Source organism: Hyaena hyaena, unplaced genomic scaffold (genome assembly GCF_003009895.1).
Source record: "Hyaena hyaena isolate Hyena2069 unplaced genomic scaffold, ASM300989v1 scaffold_12, whole genome shotgun sequence".
Taxonomy (NCBI): Eukaryota; Metazoa; Chordata; class Mammalia; order Carnivora; family Hyaenidae; genus Hyaena; species Hyaena hyaena.
This window is the reverse complement of record NW_024080644.1, coordinates 7905101-7927545: the sequence shown is the minus strand read 5'-3', so window position 1 is coordinate 7927545 and position 22445 is coordinate 7905101. Positions and strand designations below refer to the sequence as shown.

The following is a 22445-nucleotide window of genomic DNA, read 5'->3' as shown; positions in this document are numbered from 1 at the left end:
GTTGAGTGTCCGACTTCGGTTCAGGTCATGATCTCACAGTTTGTTAGTTCGAGCCCCATGTTGGGCTTGCTGTTGTCAGCTTGTCAGCAGCAGAGTCCACTTCAGATCCTCTGTCCCTCTCCTTCTCTGCCCCTCCCCTGCTCGTGCTCTCTCTCCAAAAAAAAAAAAAAAATAAAACACTAAAAAAAAAAACTAACAAAAGTTGGGTCAACTGACTGTCTTAGAAAAGCATGTGACTCTTGATCCCAGGGTTGTGACGTCAAGCCCCAGAATGGGAGTGGACCTTACTTTAAGAAAATAAAAGGCGTTGGGGTGTCTAGGTGGCTCAGTCAGTTAAGCATCTGACTCTTGTTCTCAGCTCAGATCTTGGTCTCAGGGTCATAAATTCAAGCCCCACCTTGGGCTCAGGGTTAGGCATGAAACCTACTTAAAAAAAAAAAAATTAAAAAAAGTTTTAAGAGCACCACCAAACAATTGCAGAGTGTAGGCCTTATTTGAATTCTGATTCAAACCACAAAAATGAAAACAATAAAATCTGAAAAAAGAGGTAACAAAAGTTTATATAAATTAATGTTTAAGTAATTTTTTGAAATGGCTGCCAACAGTTTCAACTTAGAAATCTGTGTTTCTGTCCTTTTATAGAAAATGGGAAGACCACAGGATGCTTGGTTGGGTCAGTATATTTGGTGTCCGACTTCATCTCAGGTCACAATCTTGCAGCTCTTGAGTTCAAGCCCCACATCAGGTACTATGCTGACATCCCAGAGCCTGAGGCCTGTTTCCAGTTCTGTTTCTCCCTCTTTCTCTGCCCTTCTCCTACTGACACTCTGTCTTTCTCTCTCAAAAACAAACCCACATTTTCAAATAAGCCTAGCCTTTGGGCTTAGGATCCAATAAATTCTTACAACTTCAGTTGCGGAGTTGCATCTCCAATGTGTCTTGCATACAACCAGTTTTGTTCCTTTATGTTTTCTCTGCAGGCACATAGGTACTTGAGTTCATGACTGGTCATATTCTTTTCATCCATTTAGTGCTTTTTGTTTGTTTGGTCCTGTAGTCTTTATTCTAGTTCTTACTCCTGATGTGACTATTTTCATTGTATTTGGGCAAACTGGGGGTATCCTAAGATTACACATACATATCAATGACATAATCACAATCTCACTGAAATGTCAAACCTAAAAATTTACCTGATACAATAGGCAGTGCATTCAAGTAAAAACAGGTCATTACCATTCACCCAAAACCCTAAAATTAAGCACCTTTTATAAGTGTGCAAAGATGTAATAAAATAATAAAAAATACAGAATGCCTACAAATAATGAGGACACTGCTTTATGAAGGATTAACCTTTATTGTTTTTTTCTTAAGGTTAAGTTTATTAAAATATCACATCCTAAAATCTATATCATTGAAATCTTTGAGTATATCTTATTCCACAGTGATTTTTTCCCCAAAAGAGCTTGCAGTTAAACACAGAGCATATAAATAATTTTATTGATGAAAGTTCCTGCTAGTTTTTCCATCTCAAGTTTTTTTAAGTTTATTTATTTATGTTGAGAGGGAGAAGGAGAGGCAGACAGACAGGGAGAGAGAGAAAATCCCAAGCAGGCTCTGTGCTGTCAGTGTAGCATGAACTCATGAACTATGAGAGTGTGACCTGAGCCAAAATCAAGAGTCAGATGCTTAGCCAACTGAGCCACCTAGGTGCCCGTATTTCAAGTTTACATTTAAATTCCAGTTAATTTGCATATATGGTAAAATTGGTTTCAGGCATAGAATTTAGTGATTCATCATTTAATTATAATACCCAGTGCTCATCACAATCAGTGCCCTCCTTAATACCCATCATCCATGTACCATTCCCTGCCCACTTTCCTCCATCAACCCTCAGTTTGTTCTCTATAGTTAAGAGTCTCTTATGGTGTGCATCCCTCTCTTTTATTTCACCTTCCTATATGCTCGTCTGTTTTGTTTCTTAAATTCTGCATAAGAGTGAAATCATACGGTATTTGTCTTTGTTTTACTTATCTTGCTTAGTGTAATACACTCTAGCTCCATCTACATTATTGCAAATAATAAGATTTCATTCTTTTTGCCAAATGAATAATATTCCATTACTTCTTTACCTATTCATTAGTCAATGGGCATTTGGGCTCTTTCCATAATTTGGCTATTGTTGATAGTGCTGCTATAAACATCAAGGTGCACATGTCCCTTTAAATCAGTATTTTTGTATCCTTTGAGTAAATACCTAGTAGTACAACTGCTGGGTTGTAGAATAATTCTATTTTTAATCTTTTAAAGAACCTTCACACTGTTTACCAGAGTGGCTGCACCAGTTTGCATTCCCACCAACAGGGTAAGAGGGTTCCCCTTTCTCCATACCCTCACCAACACCTGTTGTTCCTTGTATTAATTTTAACCTTTCTGACAGGTGTGAAGTGGTATCTCATTGTGGTTTTGATTTGTATTTCCCTGGTGATGAATGATGTTGAGCATATTTTCAGGTGTTTATTGGCCATCTGAATGTCTTTGGAAAAAAGTCTTTTCATGTCTTCTGCCCATTTTTTAACTGGATTTTTATTTTTTGGGTGTTGAGTTTGATAAGTTCTTTATACGTTTTGGAAACTAACCTTTTATCTCATACATCATTTGAAAATATCTTCTCCCATTCCATTGCTTGCCTTTTAGTTTTGTTGATTGTTCCCTTTGCTGTGCAGATGCTTTTTATCTTGATGAGGTCCCAATAGTTCATTTTTGCTTTTATTTCCCTTGCCTTCACAGACATGTCAAGTAAGAAGTTGCTGTGGCTGAGGTCAAAGAGGTTGCCTGTGTTCTCCTCTAGGATTTTTAAAAAATATTTTAATGTTTATTTATTTTTGAGAGAAAGAGAGAGCATGAGCATGAGAGGGGCAGAGAGAGAGGGAGACACAGAACCCGAAGCAGGCTCCAGGCTCCTAGCTGTCAGCACAGAGCCTAATGCGAGGCTCGAACTCACAAACCACGAGAACATGACATGAACAGAAGTTGGACGCGTAACCAGCTGAGCCATCCAGGCGCCCCTCCTCCAGGATTTTGATGGTTTCCAGTCTCACATTTAGGTATTTGATCCATTTTTAATTTATTTTTGTGTATAGTATAAGAAAGTGGTCCAGTTTCATTCTTCTGCATGTTGCCATCCAGTTTTCTCAACACCATTTATTCAAGAGACTGTCTTTTTTCCATTGGATGTTCTTTTGTGCTTTGTCAAATATTAGTTGACCATGGAGTTGTGGGTCAATTTCTGGGTTTTCCATTCTGTTCCATTGATCTATGTGTCTGTTTTTGTGCCAGTACCATACTGTCTTGATAACTACCACTTTGTAATATCACTTAAAGTCTGGAATTGTGATGCCTCCAGCTTTGCTTTTCTTTTTCAAGATAGTTTTGGCTATTTGAGATCTTTTGTGGTTCCATACAAATTTTAAGATTGTTTGTTCTAGCAAATGCTGGTGATATTTTGATAAGGATTGCATTAAATGTGTTGATTGCTTTGGGTAGTATAGACATTTTAACAATCTTTGTTCTTCCAATCCAGGAGTATGGAATGTTTTTCCATTTCTTTGTGTCCTCTTCAATTTCTTTCATAAGTGTTATATAGTTTTCAGGGTGAAGATCTTTTTACCTCTTATTTCTAGGCATCTTATTGTTTGGGTGCAATTGTAAATGGGATTGATTTCTGGATTTCTCTGTCTTTTTGCTGCTTCATTGTTGGTGTATAGAAATGCAACTGATTTATTTGCATGGATTTTATATCCTGAAACTTTGCTGAATTTATATTTCAGTTCTAGTAATTTTTTGGTGTAGTCTTTCAGGTTTTCTACCTAAGAGTACCATGTCATCTGTGAATAGTGAAAGTTTTACTTCTTCCTTGCTGATTTGGCTGCCTTTTATTTCTTGTTGTTGTTTGATTGCTGAGGCTAGGACTCCAGTATTATGTTAAATAACAATGGTTAGAGTGGGCATCCCTGTCTTGTTCCTGACCATAGAGACAAAGCTGTCGGTTTTTCCTCATTGAGGATGATGTTAGCTGTGCGTCTTTAATATATGGCCTTTAGTATGTTGAGGTATGTTCCCTCTATCCCTACTTTGTTGAGGGTTTTTATCAAGAATGGATGCCGGTGTGCTGGGTGGCTCAGTTAGTTAAGTGTCTGACTTCTGATTTTGGCTCAAGTCATGATCTCACAGTTCTTTAGTTTGAGCTCCAAATTGGGATCATGCTGGCAGTGCAGAGCCTGCTTAGCATTCTTTCTCCCCACCTCTCTCTGCCCCTCCCCCCTCTCAAAATGAATAAACTTAAAAAAATGGATGCTGTATTTTGTCAAATGCTTTTTCTGCATCTATTTGCAGGATCTTTTGGGGTTAATTCCTGCATTTTGTCTAGGTCATTGTCTTTTTATGTGTTAGCATAGCCTGTTTTATTTCCTGCTTCTGAGAGTAATGGCTGTATTAAGAAGAGGTCCTATATTGTCCAAGGCCTGGTGCTTCAGGAAATGTTTCAGAGTTTGCACTCTGCTGTTGTGCTTTGGTCGCTCTTTCCCTCAGGTCAGTCCTCTGCAGTTTCTCCTTGCCTACAGTGGGGAGTGTTTGGATCTTGTCCACTGTGTGGCAAGTTTTAACTAGATATGATTTTGTCTGTTTGTTAAAAGAGACTAAATATGATTTTCCTTAAAGCTGAAGCTTTGCAACACTGTATGATCAGTAGACTTGGTATGTGTGAGGGGTTTGTGCTGGGGGAGGGGTCTGCTCTCCTGATTCTCAGGCCAACTTGCCCTAGTAAAGATGCACCTGTAGGGCACAGGGAGGCCAGAGTTGGTATAAGAGACCCCAGCCTCCACTTGGTGGTGCTGTGTTACTTCCTGAAGGCTGTTGGTGCTGATGAGCCTGGAAACCGCGTTTCCCAGCTATCCTGTACACAGACCAGGGAGTTCTTGTCTGCTGCTGTCCAGAAAGCCTTCACAGAAGAGTGAACAGTCTCTCCTCTTGTGTCCCTGGCTTCCATCAGATCCCTGCCTTTCCCCTATGTCTGAGCTGTCTGCCTGCCCAGACTGTCAGCTGAGTTTCAGGCCCTCAGCTGAGTTTCAAAACTCTGAATTTTAGGGACCCAGTGTGGTGTGGACCCTAACTGATCCTCTGGAGAAGGGTTTTGCCATGCTGCAGTTGGTGCCATTTAGTTCCAGAAAAGCAGTTGCACAATCGCACAGGGGTTGGAGTTTATGGTAAAGCACAGCAAAAAGCTGGCGCCAAGGTTTGCTGCCCTCATCAGGTGTCTCTGTTCCTATGCTAGTAAACAGGGCACCACGTTGGTACACGCAAGCTCTTTTGTCCCCTGAAAGGCAGTGCCACCTCTCCCAAATGCACTCCAAGGAGGGGAACTGTCTCTCCCAGTTTGACCCAGGGGATCCTCAAACCACACTATCTGCTTCCAGGCCTCTGCTCTTCTTCCCCACAGGAGCACTGCTTCACCCACCAGGCCACAGCAGTAGCACAGACTTCTAAAACTTGAAACTTCCCGCTCTACTGCTTGTAAAAACTTGGAATAATCAGCCACTCTCGTTCTTCCAGTCAATGGTTTTAGGGAAGTGTTTCTCTTGTGTAGTCTCTATTTCTCTCTCCATCTCTCTCTCTCTCTCCTCCTTCTGAGATCAAGGCTCCCTCCCCTCTACAGCACCTGGAATTCTTTTCTTCCTAGAATCATGTCTCCTCATCTCCTAGCTTCCACAAAATGGCTTCTTTTCTCCCTCTAGTTCTGCAGCTTCTTCTCTCAGCATTCAGATTGATTTCTTGGGTGTTCAGAATGATTTGATCTTTATCTAGCTATGTTCCAGGGACAAGGCAAGCATAGGGTTCCCCTACTGCTCTGCCGTGTTAACTTCTTCTTGATTTCCTGCTAGGTTAAAGTTATTCCATTTTTAAGGCTACCTGAACATTTTACAGGTCACAAAAATATTTTTAAAGATTCTTTAATGGAAAAGTGACTGAGATAGGTTGGATCAAAATAAGCTTTACCTTCCATCAGAGACTTGGCATGAGATATTTCCATTCAGATGGAGGATTTTTTTTTTTTTTTTGGCTTATATTCACATGATGAGTGAGATATGGAAATCAGATTTCTAGCTTAGCTAGGGAATTTTATTTTGGAGACCATATTCCTCTCATTTCTTTTCAGTAGCACATACAGTGAAAACAGAAATACTGCAATTAAGTAATCATCCAGTTTCCTCATAAGAACACAGTATATTTCAGATGATATCAAGAAGACATGATACGTGATCCATAGGACTTAGAAACATAACATACCAGCAAAATGTTTTGAAACCCATTGTCAACAATATTTACGAGGCATGGCAAAAGGGGTTGGGTGATAAGAAAAGCCATAATGGCTGCAAGGGTCTGATAGCAAACAACTGTAGATTGCAATTTGAAGATAAATTTTCTTGTCATTAAAGAGAAATGAATTTTAAGTAAGCATGTCATTTGCTTCCCTGTAAACATCTCCATTGATTCACTCATCTGGGTTGCTAGCCAAGAGCACTGTGCATTGCAGTAACTACGGGGTAGAATATAATCATTTGCATTACTAAATTAGGGAGAAAATACAAATTAAATTAATTTCTGCTTTTCACACTAGTGGTAAACAGAGAGAGGTCTGGTTTGGCCAGGTATTCTAAGCCCAAAGGGAGGTAAGTAGACTAACAATGATGCACTTTTCTTACACACACTTGGAAGGTTCAGATAAATTTAAACTTTGAGTCATCTTGGGGAAATGAATTAGAGTGAGGAGGGAAAAGAGAAAGTACGGTGACATTGCAATCAGTTGTGCAGTGGTGTTTACAAATGTTGGCCTGGATTTAGAGCTTTCGGGAACAGAGTTAAATTATGCCAGGCGAGTGCCCTGAATGGCTTTGTGTAGTGAGGCACTTGTCAAGTTTCAGAATGATGCTTCCAATGCATTCATGGCCTTTCCTACCAAACTAGGTCAGTGGTGTTTATATATTAAGTTTGTGTCTTCATGGATATTAAACATCCTAAAGTAATATTTGATTTCTCTCTGTATGACATAGTCAAGGGAGTAATAAATTTGAGAATCTGAATTTTCCAGGTTATTGTCTGACTTTTCTGAATTTAATAGAATATAGTCAGATACATTTTTACAGCTTTATTTCTAATGCAATTAAAGGTAGTGATTTGAAACCTGCAAATAATGAGCATCTACTATACTTTGTGCTTTATATTAATTACCTCATAGAATCTTCACTATGTCTCTATGAGATAAGGTTTTTTTCTATTATAATTCTTGTTTTACAAATGGGGAATCTGAGGGTTTAATTTGTTCACAGTATGCTAGTAAGTGGATGATTGGAATTATTAAAATTCTATTTCTTTTTATTTATTTATTTATTTATTTATTTAATTTATTTTATTTATTTTTTGCCCCAGAAAATCTAGCAGTGTTTTTCGCTCTTAGAAAGCTGTCATCTAAGACACTAATCATTTCTGGACTTCCGAAATAGCGGCTTTTGCTATTCAGGTTTTGTTGTTGCTGGTGGTAGTGTTTAAATAAAAAGTCACAGAGATAAAATCTCATCCATGACATTCTCGTTAGGGGTCACAGCCTCTCTTCCCTGAGGCTGATCCTGGTTCTGAATGTGAAGTTGTAGGCTTGCACATCCTGAGCTAGGGTCTTCTCAAAACTTGCTGACCTGTGTCTTTCCCACTTGAAGTCCAGGAGTCAGCTGGCCAATCTGTGAAACTACATGAAACTTTCCTGGGGATCCTAAGGCTGTCACTGTGCTGCCCTGGGATGATTTAAATTCTGACCTGTCCTTCTTCAATGTATTTTAAAACATGTGTTGTAGCACACTGCTGCTGGGACACTGATCAACCTTTTTCTTTTCTTTTTTTTTTTTTTTTTAATAAAAAAGACATTACAATGGAACAAGGCAGGATAGAAAATATTAGACAGGAACACAAGTAGCAACAGTTTTTGAAACTCTTCTTTCAGATGCGTATGTATGTGTGCGGCATGTCTATAATGATCTAAAATAAAAATGCATTACTTGCTGTATCACAGTAAAAAAGAAGTTTAAAAAATACTGCAGTCTACGTTCTCAAATCAAAATAATCTGTGGTAATTATAATATGCAAAAAAAAGAAACCCCCTAAAATAAAGTACCATAACTGGAAGATCTGATTGGTAACTTCCTCAGCTTTACAGGCTGTGTGGGCTGCTTTTCATTTTCTCTTTCACTAGATGTAGAAGCAGATATCTCTCAGATGACTCTCTGAATTCTGTAGTTCAGAGCCTGACCAACTACTGTGTGGCACTTTAGTGTACACAAGATCTCATTTGATCCCAAGTAACACTGTGAGTTAGAGCTTATACAAATATTAGAGAGAGAATGCAGAATTTAAATATCTTTCCCAAAGTCACCCAACTAGTACAAGACAAAAATAGGAATCAATTATAGACCCTGTGATGTCATGGCCTCTTCTGTCACTTCATTAGGTGTGATGGCAGGTGTTCCATGTACACACATTTTTCAGGCCCAAAGTAGAAAAACTAATGCTTAAGCAGTATGTGAGGCTTTAGTGCATCACTAGTGCTGATTAGATGTGATGGCTTTTCATACTAATAATAAATGTATGTCCTTTTTGATATGATAACACCAACAAAATAAATCAATGCAATCATTTAATTTAAAATGTATTAAGTAACAGAATTCTGGAGTCTCAAAATTACTGTTTTTCAGAGAATGAAGAATCCTTCAATGATCTTGACCTTAGTGGGAGTAGAAAGGGGGAGGGCAATGAAGTTGAATCTATTGTAAATAAGATACTAACTGACAGATAAGGAAACTTAATTCAGCAGCAATATATGATAATGAGGAGCTTTAATAGTTTATTACTCTTTATAAATATTCTCTCCATCTCAGCTATATGAAACGTGATTTGTAAATGTAAGAATAATTTGATTTGGATGTTCATTTAATTGATTCATCTGAATCCACACACAGGGAAATCAGTTGTTTTGTAACTATATTTCTATTTACCAATCTAGTCAATTTGAGTTGAGACCATGTGAAAGACAATACAACAGGGCATCTCTAGAAACATTGTGATGCATAGATTAATGCTAAATATGTTAGAGGCACATATGTAAAAATAATCCAAATGTATATTTTATAGCATGTATCTTTTTAACTGGCTAAAAATATAATTACATATACAAACAAGAAATAAATGTGAAAAAATATCATAGCCACCATGTTTAGGAAACTATAAGTGAGATAGGCATAAAATAATGTCATTAACTAGAACTCACAAATTTGCAAGTGCATTTGACATGGCTTTTCTAAAAGTACTAATATAGTATTTAGATACTACCAGCTTTGTTTCTGTTTCTGTGTGCCAGTAACCAGGAGATGGAGTGCTACAGGGTTATTGTTGGCAAAAGACCAGGTATTTCAGATGTCTGTACTCACTAGCAGGGCATGAGTTTTATGAGGATAAAGAGTCAAGAAATTAGTCTCTTCTTGAGAAAACACCAAATGTCTGATGATGCTGGTGCCCGGGGAAGCCACCTGGGCTTCAGCAGAGGCCTCAGCAGTGGCATCTGAGACCCCATCCAGCTATGGTCTGGACCAAGGTTCCCCAAGGCAAGGTTCAGGACAAAGAGTGGATCCCCATCACCAAGCTGGGCGCCTGATCAAGGACATGAATATCAAGTACCCTGGAGGAGCTCTATCTCTTCTCCCTGCCGATCAAGGACTCTGAGATCATTGAGTTTTTCCTGGGAGAATCCCTCAAGAATGAGGTTTTGAAGATTATGCCCATGCAAAAGCAGACCCATGCTGGCCAGCAGACCAGGTTCAAGGCATTTGTTGCCATCAGAGATTACAAGGGACAGGTTGGTCTGGGTGTTAAGTGTTCCAAGAAGGTAGCCACTGCTATCCTTGGGGCCATTGTCCTGGCCAAGCTTTCCATCATCCCTGTGTAGTGAGGCTACTGGCAAGCCCCACACTGTCCCATACAAGGTGACCAGCCACTGTGGCTCTGTGCTGGTGTACCTCATCACTGCCCCCAGAGGCACTGCCCAAGAAGCTACTGATGATGGCCGGAAATGACACCTGTTAAATCTCAGTCAGAGGCTTCATTGCCACTGGGAGTAACTTCACCAAGGCCACATTTCATGCCATTACCAAGACCTACAGTTATCTCACCTCCCACCTCTAGAAAGAGACTGTGTTCACCAAGTCTCCCAATGAAGAATTCACTGACCATCTTGTAAGGTCCCTGGTTCCAGCTGTGGCCACCACATAGTTTTATATGAGAAGAATAAAGTGAATCAAAGCCTGTTTAAAAAGAAATTGGGGAAATTATGACTCTGTGTTATATATATAATCATGTCGTAGTTACAATCATTTATCTATCACCAAGCATCTCATAATGCAGCTGTAATGTAAAAGAAGACAACTGGATTTAGAGTCAGAAGACTACACTGAAATAAAAGGCTAAGATTTACTAGCTGAGTAACCTTGAAAATTAATTAGGCTTCATTTTCTTCCACTGAAAATTATAGATGGTAATTCTTTTTTCATAGAATGTTTAATGGTAGTTTGAAGTTGAATAATATAAAGTTGCTGATATTCGACCGTTTTTATCTACAAAAATGATAGTTTCATTTGGATCAACCTAATAGTAAGAGCTACACAAATCTTATAGGCACTTTGCTGTGTTCGACATGTTATAGTAGATTACAACAGTAACTTCAATTTTTTACCCCTCCCTGTATTTGGGCCCTTTGCAATAATCCATTTTTAGTGTCCTCCCATCACTAGTGGGTGGATCTACCCTGTCCCTTGAGTCTGGGCTCAACAACTTGACTTATTTTTGTCAAAGGAATGTTAGCATGGGTGAGTGAATGCAGAGGTTTAAAGTGAACTTTAGCAATGGGGCTTGTCCTCTCTTGCCATCTGAATATGTCCAGGATAGACCTCTAGAGAATAAGACACATGTAGACAGAGTTGAGGACATCCAGTCATTCCAGCCTAGGCCATCCTAGATCAACTGACATCCAGCCCACTCCCACACCTGTTCAGGAGACCAGGTATGATTAGTATAGCCAACCTTCAGCTATAAACTTTTAGTTGTAAACCCCAGAAGCACACCTATTATTGTGGCAATAACTAATGATTAAGATACAAATGATTCATTTCATTCACACAACAAATCTATAGGCACTATTATCATCCTCAGTGGACAAAAGAAGATGCTGTGACCCAGAGAAAAGTTTAGTTACTACCCTGGCTCATATGAACAGATAGTAAATAACAGAGGAAAGGTTTGAAATTAGGGAGCGTGGCTTCAGAGGCCGTATTCTAACCAGTATACTGAATGGCTTTGTTCTTGTAAAGATGAAATGAGATTATTTTTTGAAAGTGCTTTGTCAATGTTAAAGCACACTAAAAATATAAGTCATTATTATGAAGCTCCAACTCCTTTACAAAGACGCTGTAAAATTTCAACTAAGTTTTTTCTTTGTCTCATAAAAAAAGAAACCCCAGGCAAGCACAAGATGATTTAAAATGCACTGTTCTCTGATATGCCAGTAACATAGGGAAAACTGATAAATGGTGAAATTTAGCATGCCACCTTCCTTCCGAATCGGTGATAGACCGCTGCTATTTGCTAGGCAACTACCAAGTAAACAGAAAAATAAACCTATGGTTTTCTTGGCAAGTGTCATTAAAAATAGATTAAGTTTACAGTGAATGTAATCTGTAGCATATATCATACAGACAAAAAACCTGAAGGGGAAATGAAGGCATTAATAAGATATTTCTTAATTTTATGAAGCGTTACACACATCAGACCACTGAACCAAAATAACCTAGGGAAATAGCAGTGAAAAAGGCATTTATTCCTCAGCTTCGAGGAGGCATGCAAATATAAATGGTGCAAAACAAGAAGCTGATTATTCCTGGAAATTGGAATAAACATAAAAAAGAAAGTCTGGAGGTGCTAATAGGCATTAAATTTATGAGGTGTGACTTTATTTACATGGAATATTCTCTATGGGCATGAATTTTTAAAATTCCATTTGATTTTTCATTTTTATATATGTCAACCCCCCCAAACTATTATTTTCTTCAAAAAATATAACTAGAATGTTACACTAGGTGAAATGAATAATGGGGAGAACTGAAGAGAAATAGGAAGAGGGACATCTTGATTTGGGAGGCTTTTGTCTGCAGGAGTTCTTTTTTAACAAAACACAGAAATGACACTTTTAAAAAGAGAGAAAGAAAAAAGTGAACTTGGAAGAACAGAGAATAAAAATGAAAAGGAACCAAAAAAACCCAGATTAAACAGAAAAGGAAAAGAGAGTTCTCCAGAAAGCATAACTAAGAGTTAGATGATTTATACAAAGCCTATTGTTTCATCAATGTCTCCAAAAAAAATCCTAGGCTTGATTTAGCTGTTTCCTATTTTAACCATTTGTTTCTCCTCTGATAATTGTCACCCTATTTTCTCTGTCCTCTGAAATAGGAACAAAGAAAGAGGGAGAACACTCAGAAGAGTTTTGCTCTTGAGTGTCCTTCTCTAGTGTTCAACTTTGAACACAAACCATTCATTCATTCATTCATTCACTTATTCATTAACTAACAAACTTCTACTGAGAGAAGTGATAACTCCTCATTAGCAGATGGGTGTATACAAGATAGGCTGAGAGAAAACTGACCCCACTTAATATGGATTTGGATGGCACTTTTTTCTCCCCTGACCACTACACCTTCATGACCTCCCATTTGAAGTGAAGTTCCTTGACAGTCTCCTCATATTGTACTTGATCAGATGATGTCACTTTGTATAATTCCTGGTGAATTTTACCTTATTGTCATTGCTTCAATGTCCTAGCCTGTCAATAATTTTCAGTCCTGATAGTTTAATCATACAATGCTATATGACATTTTTTATGTATTCTTAAAAGTCATTGACAAAATTTCCCACAGGCCAGATGACTAAAGAAAAAAAAAAAAGAAGCCTGAAAAAAGTGGCAGTCTATTACATAGCTGCTGGGCATACAAATTGATACTACTGCTTTGGAAAACTGCTTGATTATTAAGTAGAACATGTGAATTCCCAATAACCCATCAATTATATTCTAAATTATAAATACACAACAGAAGTGTGTACACAGTTTATCAAGGGGTCTGGATGAGAATAATCATACCATCAGTATTTGTAATAGTCCACACTGAGAGCAAACTATACGTCCAGTCACAGTAAAATGGATAAACAAATTGTGGCATCTTCATATAATGGAATACTATAGAGCAGTGAGATGGGCAAACTACAGTTTACATGCAACAACATGGATAAATATCAAGGACATATGTCTAATGAACTAAGACACAAACAAAATGTCCATTTTCCTGAATTCAAAAAACAGACTAAATAAAACTGTAATGAATAAGAATGAATAGTTATGTGATCAAGTTATTTTTTTAAAAAGGAAACAATGAGATTATTACCTGTAGAGTGGGGGAAAGTGGGAGGAAAGTGTTGAGAGAAGCCTGACAATTTCTGGCTTTTGATCTTGGTCATAGTTATATGGATGTTCACTCCATGATAAATTACTGAGCTCTGCATATGTATTTGTATGCTTTTGCGTGTGTTTTCCTTCACAATAAAAACAGACTTTAAAACAATCAAGCAATATTAATTAGAACATCATGTATGGAAGGATCCCTACATGATTATATTCTGGTTTATCTAAATTCCTTTAGCCTTCACTGCCATTAAACATCATGCTTTTTTTTATTGGTTGCTTATAGAGAGCACATCTTTCAAATAAACTAATTAGAGTCTTATCTAATACTTTCACTATTATTATTTTGTGAATAAGTGACATATTAGCCTGGAATTGCTAGGCTGGAAACATATCTGGGAAGATAAATAGATAAGTCTCCTAAAATTAAAGACACTGAAAAGTAGTAACTAGATATATGGCAACTCTTCTTAAATCTTCAATATTTTAATCATAACTAAGAGCTAATTCTGAGGTGAAAGTCTTTTAATCACTTACAAATAAGTAATGACCATATTTCATTAATCCTAAGATGTATTTTTTTCACACCTTTGAAATCAGAGTGCATCTTATAATCAACAGTATCTTCAGTCTTTGTCAGCCTCGATCAAAGTTAAGGTCTTCCAGAGAGAATTTTCATTTGCTTTTGCCATCCAACTTGAGGCACTACCCATCTGAGACCATTGTAAATTAAATTCTCTGCTTGAGGTTTCTTGGACCACACTGAAAGTGTGAATTCAGATCTCAAACATGCACGAGTAGTGACTAGTTGTTCAAATTTGCCACCCAGTGTCGAAGTTGAAATATTAAGGTCCCCTTTCTGTTCTTTCTCTGTGGCCACTCTATTGAAATGTTTAGTTTTACACTAAAGCTATAGCCTTTGGTGACCCACTTTTAGTCAGAGGATACCTGTTAGACCTCTCTTCCATCCATTCTTGGTTTTTCCTTTCTTATTAGTACCTAAAATGTTACAATCAGTGATGTCTTAGATTATACAAGATACAGGTCACAAGTAGTGGTTTACTTTGTTTTCCACAAGAAAATATTTAACCTACAACTGGACAGCAAAACCCAGACTGATTCTTACATATATCATTTTGTTTAACCATGTATTCATTTTGGTCAAAATCTTGCTCTATACGCTATATGGTAAAGTATCAGGTTGAAACAAAATCAGTGAACTTACTTTGACAACTGCAAGTATTCTACTATATATGGCAGAATTATTGTTTCTATGTGAATTGCTTTGTCTTCCCTACTTGAATCAAAAGACCTGTGAAATCTCAGAATGTACCTTTAGTAATGTTCCATTGCCTTGTACAATATTGGGCCCATATTAAAGACACAATAAAACTTACTGAATATTTGAAGGACTGAAAAGCAAACATCCAAACAAAGAAAACTTCTGTAAATAGGGTCATCTGTGTGTGTGTGCACTCAAATGCAAAGGAAAGGTCAACATCTGGGCACAGAAGCAAAGAGAGCTTCTTGGTTGTTCTTCATTAGGAAAATATTTCGGCCTTGCCAGGATTAGATATTATGGAAGAGAGCTAGGGAGGGTATTGGGAATCCTATCTACAATGCTTGCTCTAACAGATTCAATCCACAGCCTTAGCAGGTAATAAAAGAAGCCTCTGGACCATGTAAGGGATTGCCCAGGCATAGCTAGGTGTACTGGCCATTTTATGTATTAATGCCAATCTCAAATAAATCACTTCTCTGGTCTGCTGTGGGAAAGGATATTTCTGTCAGTAAGTGAATGGAGGATTACTGACTTCCTGACCTTTCCTGACTGTGATAAAAGACGACTTTTTTCCTTTCAGCAATAGTTTAAAAGTGGAAATTGCTCTTTTAAATGTACGGTGTGAGAATGAAGGAGGGAGCCCACTATTATTCCATAAATAGATGGTGGCAGAGGGCACCCCTTGGGAAAGGGAGAAATTCTCATTAGGGCTATTTTTCTGAGAGCTGTCAGTATGCATGCGTTTGCATTTAAAGACTGGAAAAAGGAGGAAGCAAGTCCTGACCCAATGTATTTTTAAGACTCTATTCTTATTCCTGCAGCATTTAAATATAGTGTGTAAAATACAGCACTCCTAACTGCCTTGTGCTATGTTTGTTATGTGGATTCTTATGTCATTCTCCTGATGAAGGAGTCAGGAATGTAAAATGATTTTGCCTTGCATTATTAGATCCAAATAAAAATGGAGAATTACAAGGCATGCATTTTCCCTTGACCCAGGAAATGGGATAGTTGCCTAGTATTTCAAAAACAAATGGCTTTTGCTGCTCAGAAAACAGGAAAAAAGACTGTGCTAAAGGATTGGACTTTATGTTAAGTATGTTCAAGCATCTTTTGAAGGCCTGAGAAATTTAAACAAATGAGAAAATGATGATGATATTTTGTGATATCAGATACTAAAACAACTAAAATGGCCCAGAGAAAGTCCAGCCATATCCCTGAAGTCTTCTATCAATTTAGTCTTAAGGGTCTTCTTTTGCAATAGTACCCTTTGTCAGTACCATTCTTTTGTCTCGTGTTCTGCATGCATGTGGCTTCTCTGGACAATTTGAAGATATTGTTCACAGAAATAAGGGATCATATATTAGACCAGTGAATGCTTCTGATTCTGACTCAGTTTGTCTTAAGAGCATGAGGCCATCTGCTGTCATCCAGAGTCACAGAAAAAAATGTCCATCAAAGCTGAAATTTACATCAATCAATAGAATTTTATTTTCAAGTTAAACAGGGGAAAAACCACAAAAAACCTCTCACAGTGGGTGACTTAGTCCCTGAATGAAAGCTGTGGAAATGACAGATAATTTGCCTATAATACTTTGCACCAAGAACTAACAAATCATCCTAGTAGGTCATTTAAATACTTAAATGTGTTTGGTCTCACTGCAAGAAAGAACAAGCCTCCTCTTGAAAGTGTTAATATCTATGTCATGGTGCATCTGATATTGAAATAACATATTTAATCAGTGGATTTTCATGAACAAGTAATTTTTTTTTCTTAAAATACACACACAGAGACAGGGATTTGCATTTAGGACACAATAGCAAGATTGGGGGAGGGTTTACTTCCCATTCCTTGTTTAATCCTAGGTTGAGTTGGGAACACCAATGTGGGGGAGACTAGTCTTTGACCTTGGGTTTAGTTGTCTGTGCTTGTATGTAGCTACTTTTTCATGTGTGGAGCCACTATGTAGCCAAAGGATGATCCAAGAATAACTGTAACCATTAGGATGACTGGCTTACTCAGCCATGCAGATCAGATCTCCAGAGGAGTTGGTTGAGTAGACTCTTTAACAGTACGCAATTAATGAGTTTGCTCCAACATGCTTGATTCTACTTGGGCTTGATTTACTTGTGCCCACAGCAGCACTATAATGAAGGTAATAGAAACCTTGGTTGATGGTATTGTGTGTGAGGTATTAGTCTGAAATCAAGATAAGCCATAAGTACAAAGAAATAGGCAAAGTCAGCAAGACTGACATTCTTGGAGAACACATGTGAATGGTGCTCTCTGGAGTTGTGCAGCACAACAGCTCTTATGGGTTAATGCCGATTACTGATGCACTCTGGATGTAAGATGGAGGAGAAATTACCATGTGTGGCTTCAGACATTCCAGGGCAGCTTTCATGCCATCTGATAATTATTGGCCATTCACTCTTAGCTTATGACTTTGATCCTGGAAAGAATCTATACAGAGAAGGGAGAGTTTACATTAAAATATTCTCCCTGAGCTACCTTGTACTGTGAATAAGACGTTGTATTGTGAATGAGACAACTGAGAGCAAATTTTGACAGAGAAATAGTGTTGGGCACCCTGGGTTGGGATGAGAAGTGTATCAAGAAATCTTCATGTACTTCCAGTTCTTTTTTCGACATTTAGCACAACTTGAATATTGAACCCTCTAATAAAGGATGCTTTGTCTAACAATAGGTTCTATTCATTCCAACTAAAACTGATTTAATCAAAACAGGAAATTATTGAAACAGCATGGGAGTATTTCATGGAACACAAGTCAGCTTGACCTTACTAGGAACTGGTACTCCTTTATATGTCTGGGTCTTACATGGTCCTTCTTGACTGCTTCTCTCTGCATATCTATTTCATTCCTTTATTTTCTGTAGTTTTTCTTTGCATCCCTGCACACACCCCAAAACCCCATGGTTTATGCATTTTATTTCTAGCTCCATGCAGAGACCAATTCCAAATTAATGGGCAAGAGAAACAGAGGAGTCTAGCTTAAGGCAGGAACCATCTCTTCTGTAATTACCTCTGACCAGGGGTGCAGGGTCATGTGGTGCAAATATGGCTGCCTCCCAAGTCCACTATTGTTCTCAGAAAAATCATTATGGGTGGAGCATAGACTCCAAAGCTAATCAACTACACCAGCCTTGTCAGGCTTCTACTATCATACCTACACAGCCTTATACCACACAGTTATGACTAAATGGTAAAACCTGTAAGATCAAACTGTTTGATCTCCTTTTCCCATGGATAATTTCCCCCAATCCTTACTCTGAATGTAACTTTGTATTTCCATTAAACTGTAAATCTAAAAATGTACCTAAGCATATAAATGCATGCAATTTGTACATATTTATACTAAGAAACCAAAACCAGCCTTAGTTTAGGAAAACAGCATGTTACACTTGTTTTCACCATTCAAACAGCACAATGGTCAAAGAAATCTGAGGCCAAACAGTGCTTTTGGTTTCAATGGGCATGAGAAGTCTTAATTTTTGCCTCAACTTCTAGAGCATTTCTAATTCAAAAACTGTTATGCAGTCATTGGCCGCAAGAGGTTGCTGTGTTTAGGATCATACTTGAGCTTCCTACTGCTCAAATACCTGGCTCACTATGTGCAAATGTTTATTGACTTTTGATACAGATAGGAAAAAATAATTTTATACATGCCTGGAAAAAAAATGGGAGAAAGTAACTCACAGTATTCCATGTCTTGAAAACTGGCTAGAAAGATATGTGCTAAATATTAAGGTTTGCACAGAAATATTCTGAGAATAGATTTTCCGAAATTCTGCTTCATTAAGCAGCATTTAAAAATATCAACGTCTTTATAAAATGTAACTGGAAATTTTATATGAAACATTATACCTCCATAAGGATTTCTATATTATGTCAAATTTATGCCAAATTGGTTCCAACAGTGAACAGCATTCAGAGTTGAATGAGAAACATAATTTTCATGATCATGAATGTTAAATGTTTTATTATTTAGGGAAGCAAAATTTGCCACCCCCAAATGTGTCTTTTGGCATGTGGATTACTTTAGGCTCATTGTTTGTAAGAAACAGAAGACTCAAGTTGTTTTTCTTCTTTGCCTTCCCCATAACTGCCTAAAAGGATTTAGAGGATCTGCTCCAGGAGAGAGCTATCCCCATAGATAGCTACAGTATAATATGAACTAGGTGTGGTGGTCAGGGAGGAACCTAGCAAGTCCTATTTGATCCAAGTTCTCTCTGTGTCCCATTGTTTCTGGATAGCTTAGCAAATATTTGTTTACCAAACATTTACTTTTTCATCTTCCTGTGAATTGCCTTCCTTCCCTTAGTAGCCCCAGACCCCTACTCACTTCTCCTTAGCTCCCTACAATGGCATATAAGCCTCAATTGCCTGTCTGTGGCCTCAAAGTCTTAGAGTTCCCACGTGTATGTAATGAAATTTTATTTTCTCCTGTTATTCAGTCTCTTATTTAATTCTTAACAGCCAAAAGCAAACAAACAAACAAAAAACCTTGAATGGTAGAGACAAATTTTCCTTCCCAACAATTTCTCATTTTGCTTCTTTCAGACACATCACTATGCAAATAAACACACTTATAATAGCTAGATGATGTTTAAGAAGAATCACCTATATGTTAAAAATTGGAAAATTTGTCCTTGATGTCAGGAGTTGCCACACTACCACTGAGCAGTGATATGGTCACAATGGGGGAAGTACTCTCCAAAAACACTTTGATACAGAAGTTTGTGTGGGAGAGGTTGCCAAGCATGAGAGCATTTTATCTTTTCAGTTAACATATGGTATCAAAGACCAGCAAAGCAGTGTTTCTTCTCCATTTAACCCTTAACAATTTAATCCCCCATTCATAATAATCTTAAAAGTCTGTTCGGACTTGAAACAATTTCTTTGAACTCTTCTCGTGAACCATTTTTATAAAAAAAAAAATTAAATAGGCTGTGTGATATTTCTTATTTTACCTTTATAATGATAAATTCAAAGCAACCAAGGGACACTCTTCAATACCATCATCACATCTATGTAATATGTAATTATATATGATATATAACTAGTATATATATATTTAGATACTATTTTCTTCATTAATTCTTGTCACATGCAGAAATTGAAGTATTCAAGGTTTTTACTGGTTTGATGACATGATTTTCCAGTACTTGTTCCAAGTTTCTTTTATAATCATTATTCCTATGAAGTCATTCAACTTGGAAATAATTGCTTGCCAAAACTGAGTTTCTCTGGTGAACCACTCAACACAGCTTTAGTTTTATAAAGAACACCATTCTTTGTGTGCTGTTAATCTTGGCTTAGAAACACCACATATTATTCTTCCCACTTGAACAGTTCAGCTCCTGTTCTCTTAGTTATACTTTGGAACCATTAGACTTACTGCTGGAATATAAATGTGTGAGTCACCCAGCTGGTGACTCTTTGAAAACAGATTTTCCAAGTATAGATATATGGACTCCCTGCTCACAGCAACATTCAGTTGTTCAAAATCTGAGGACTTCCCAAACAGTCTGAAGACCTGCCTCATGCAAGAAAAATTGTTAGCATTCTATTAGGTGGCATTTTGTTACTTAGTGTGATTTTAACTTTGGCATTAAGTAGCTATGATACCATGTTCCAATAGTTGACATAGACATTAAATTATTCAGTAAGTTAGAGCTTCCTGTGAAAATGCTAAGCACATAATTCTAATTTTTATTTGCTCTTTTAATCTCATTTAAGAATGCACTCCTGAAAAGCTATTAGCAGGTCATGAGAATTTGATAAACCAGAAATTCAGGTATTCGGTGGATCATTCTACAGAATAGAAAATAATTTCACTACCAATTTATTTTCTAACCCAAATGACTTAAAAACCTTCAAAATGGGACACTGTATTGACATAGGATGGGCCTGATTTAATAAAAGAAACTGCTAACAGGCTATATGGCCATTATGGCAAAGCAAATTGAAATTGCTTTCTTGTTTATGTACACAATGAAATCTCTGAAGGCAAAGGATTTTCCCTTGTCAAATCAGAATTAAGTTATGTCTCCATGTCTTCCAAATTCAGAGAAAGTGGGTCATGGATAATTACCAGGCAGGACATGTCTGTAAACGTGTTTTGCTCAGGAGAATTCTGTATACAAATGAAAATACTTTATATTGAAAATTTAATATATCAAATGAATGATGCTACTCCATCAAATTAAGAAAAGGCAATTGAAAGGAAAATTTCCAAAATGATAGAAAATTTGTGAAAATGTTAGAATTTATAGCTGTTAAATATGCATACTTTTGGAAGTTTGATATTAAATATAGCATAGGCTCACAGATGATTTACAATATTTTTGGCAGGAAAAAATACTGAGAACCTTTCAAAATTTAAGGGTTCATATGACACATGGAAAGGATATCCTAACAAAAATATGTATTTCATGTTCAAACTGATTTTAACACAAGAAGGTTTATTCAGTTATACGTGGTTCTATTTCTATCTTCATGAAAAATTTCTGGCAATCATACAAGTGAATTTTATCACCTAATTTAAATTTCTTTCCAAGCACACTCACCATTCATATACACAAAGCTGATGCAAAATTTTGACTTTATGAACTCCTTCACATACACATGTGCATGTGCACTGAAAATTCAGAGTGCTTCTCTAATTAAAAAATTAGAAATACTGCATGAAAGGCTATTTTAACATACCTCTCAAACACTGAAAACGAAACAAAACCCAAAGTAGAATTATCAACCCTTTTGCTACTCCTGTTTCTTATTGTGTCAGTAGAGGCAGAAAAAGGAAAGCCTACTGTTATCTCCTCCCAGTGCATTTCAAAACAAAGTTTCAAAAGTCATTCAACATTCTTTCTTTTATTGTTTCTATAACTCACCTGCAGAGGACAGAAAAGAATCTTGGGAGAGAATATGAAACAGAATTAGTGTTTTTTAAAAAAAATTTTACAGTTTTTTAAATTTATTTTTGAAACAGAGAGAGACAGAGCATGAGTGGGGGAGGAGCAGAGAGAGAGGGAGACACAGAATCTGAAACAGGCTCCAGGCTCTGAGCTGCCTGCACAGAACCTGATGGGGGTCTCGAACCCACAAACCGTGAGATCATGACCTAAGCTGAAGTCGGACGCTTAACCGACAGAGCCACCCAGGCACCCCAGAAACAGAACTAGTTTTAAAGAGTCTGGGTGGCTTAGTGGGTTAGGTGTCCAACTTCGCCTCAGGTCATGATCTCATGGCTTGTGGGTTTGAGCCCTGCATCAGGCTCTGTGCTTACAGCTCAAAGCCTGAAGCCTGCTTCATATTCTGTGTCTCCCTTTCTCTCTCTCTGCACCTCCCCCACTCGTGCTTGCTCCCTCTCTCGCAAAAGTAAACACTAAAAAAAATGTTAAAACTCTTACCTAAAACAAGCATGTCATATTATGTTGTTTTCCAAATAATATATATTATAAAGGAAAACATGAACTGAAGACATGTAATTAGGAACCTGTTAACGGGTCTACACAGTAGAGAAGACACAGGTCACACCACA

At 37.4% G+C, this 22445-nt stretch overlaps 1 pseudogene; it reads left to right on the top strand.

The window, feature by feature from the left end:
- Positions 1–9676: 9676 nt before the first annotated feature.
- Positions 9677–10365, top strand: LOC120248105 (annotated as a pseudogene).
- Positions 10366–22445: the final 12080 nt, after the last annotated feature.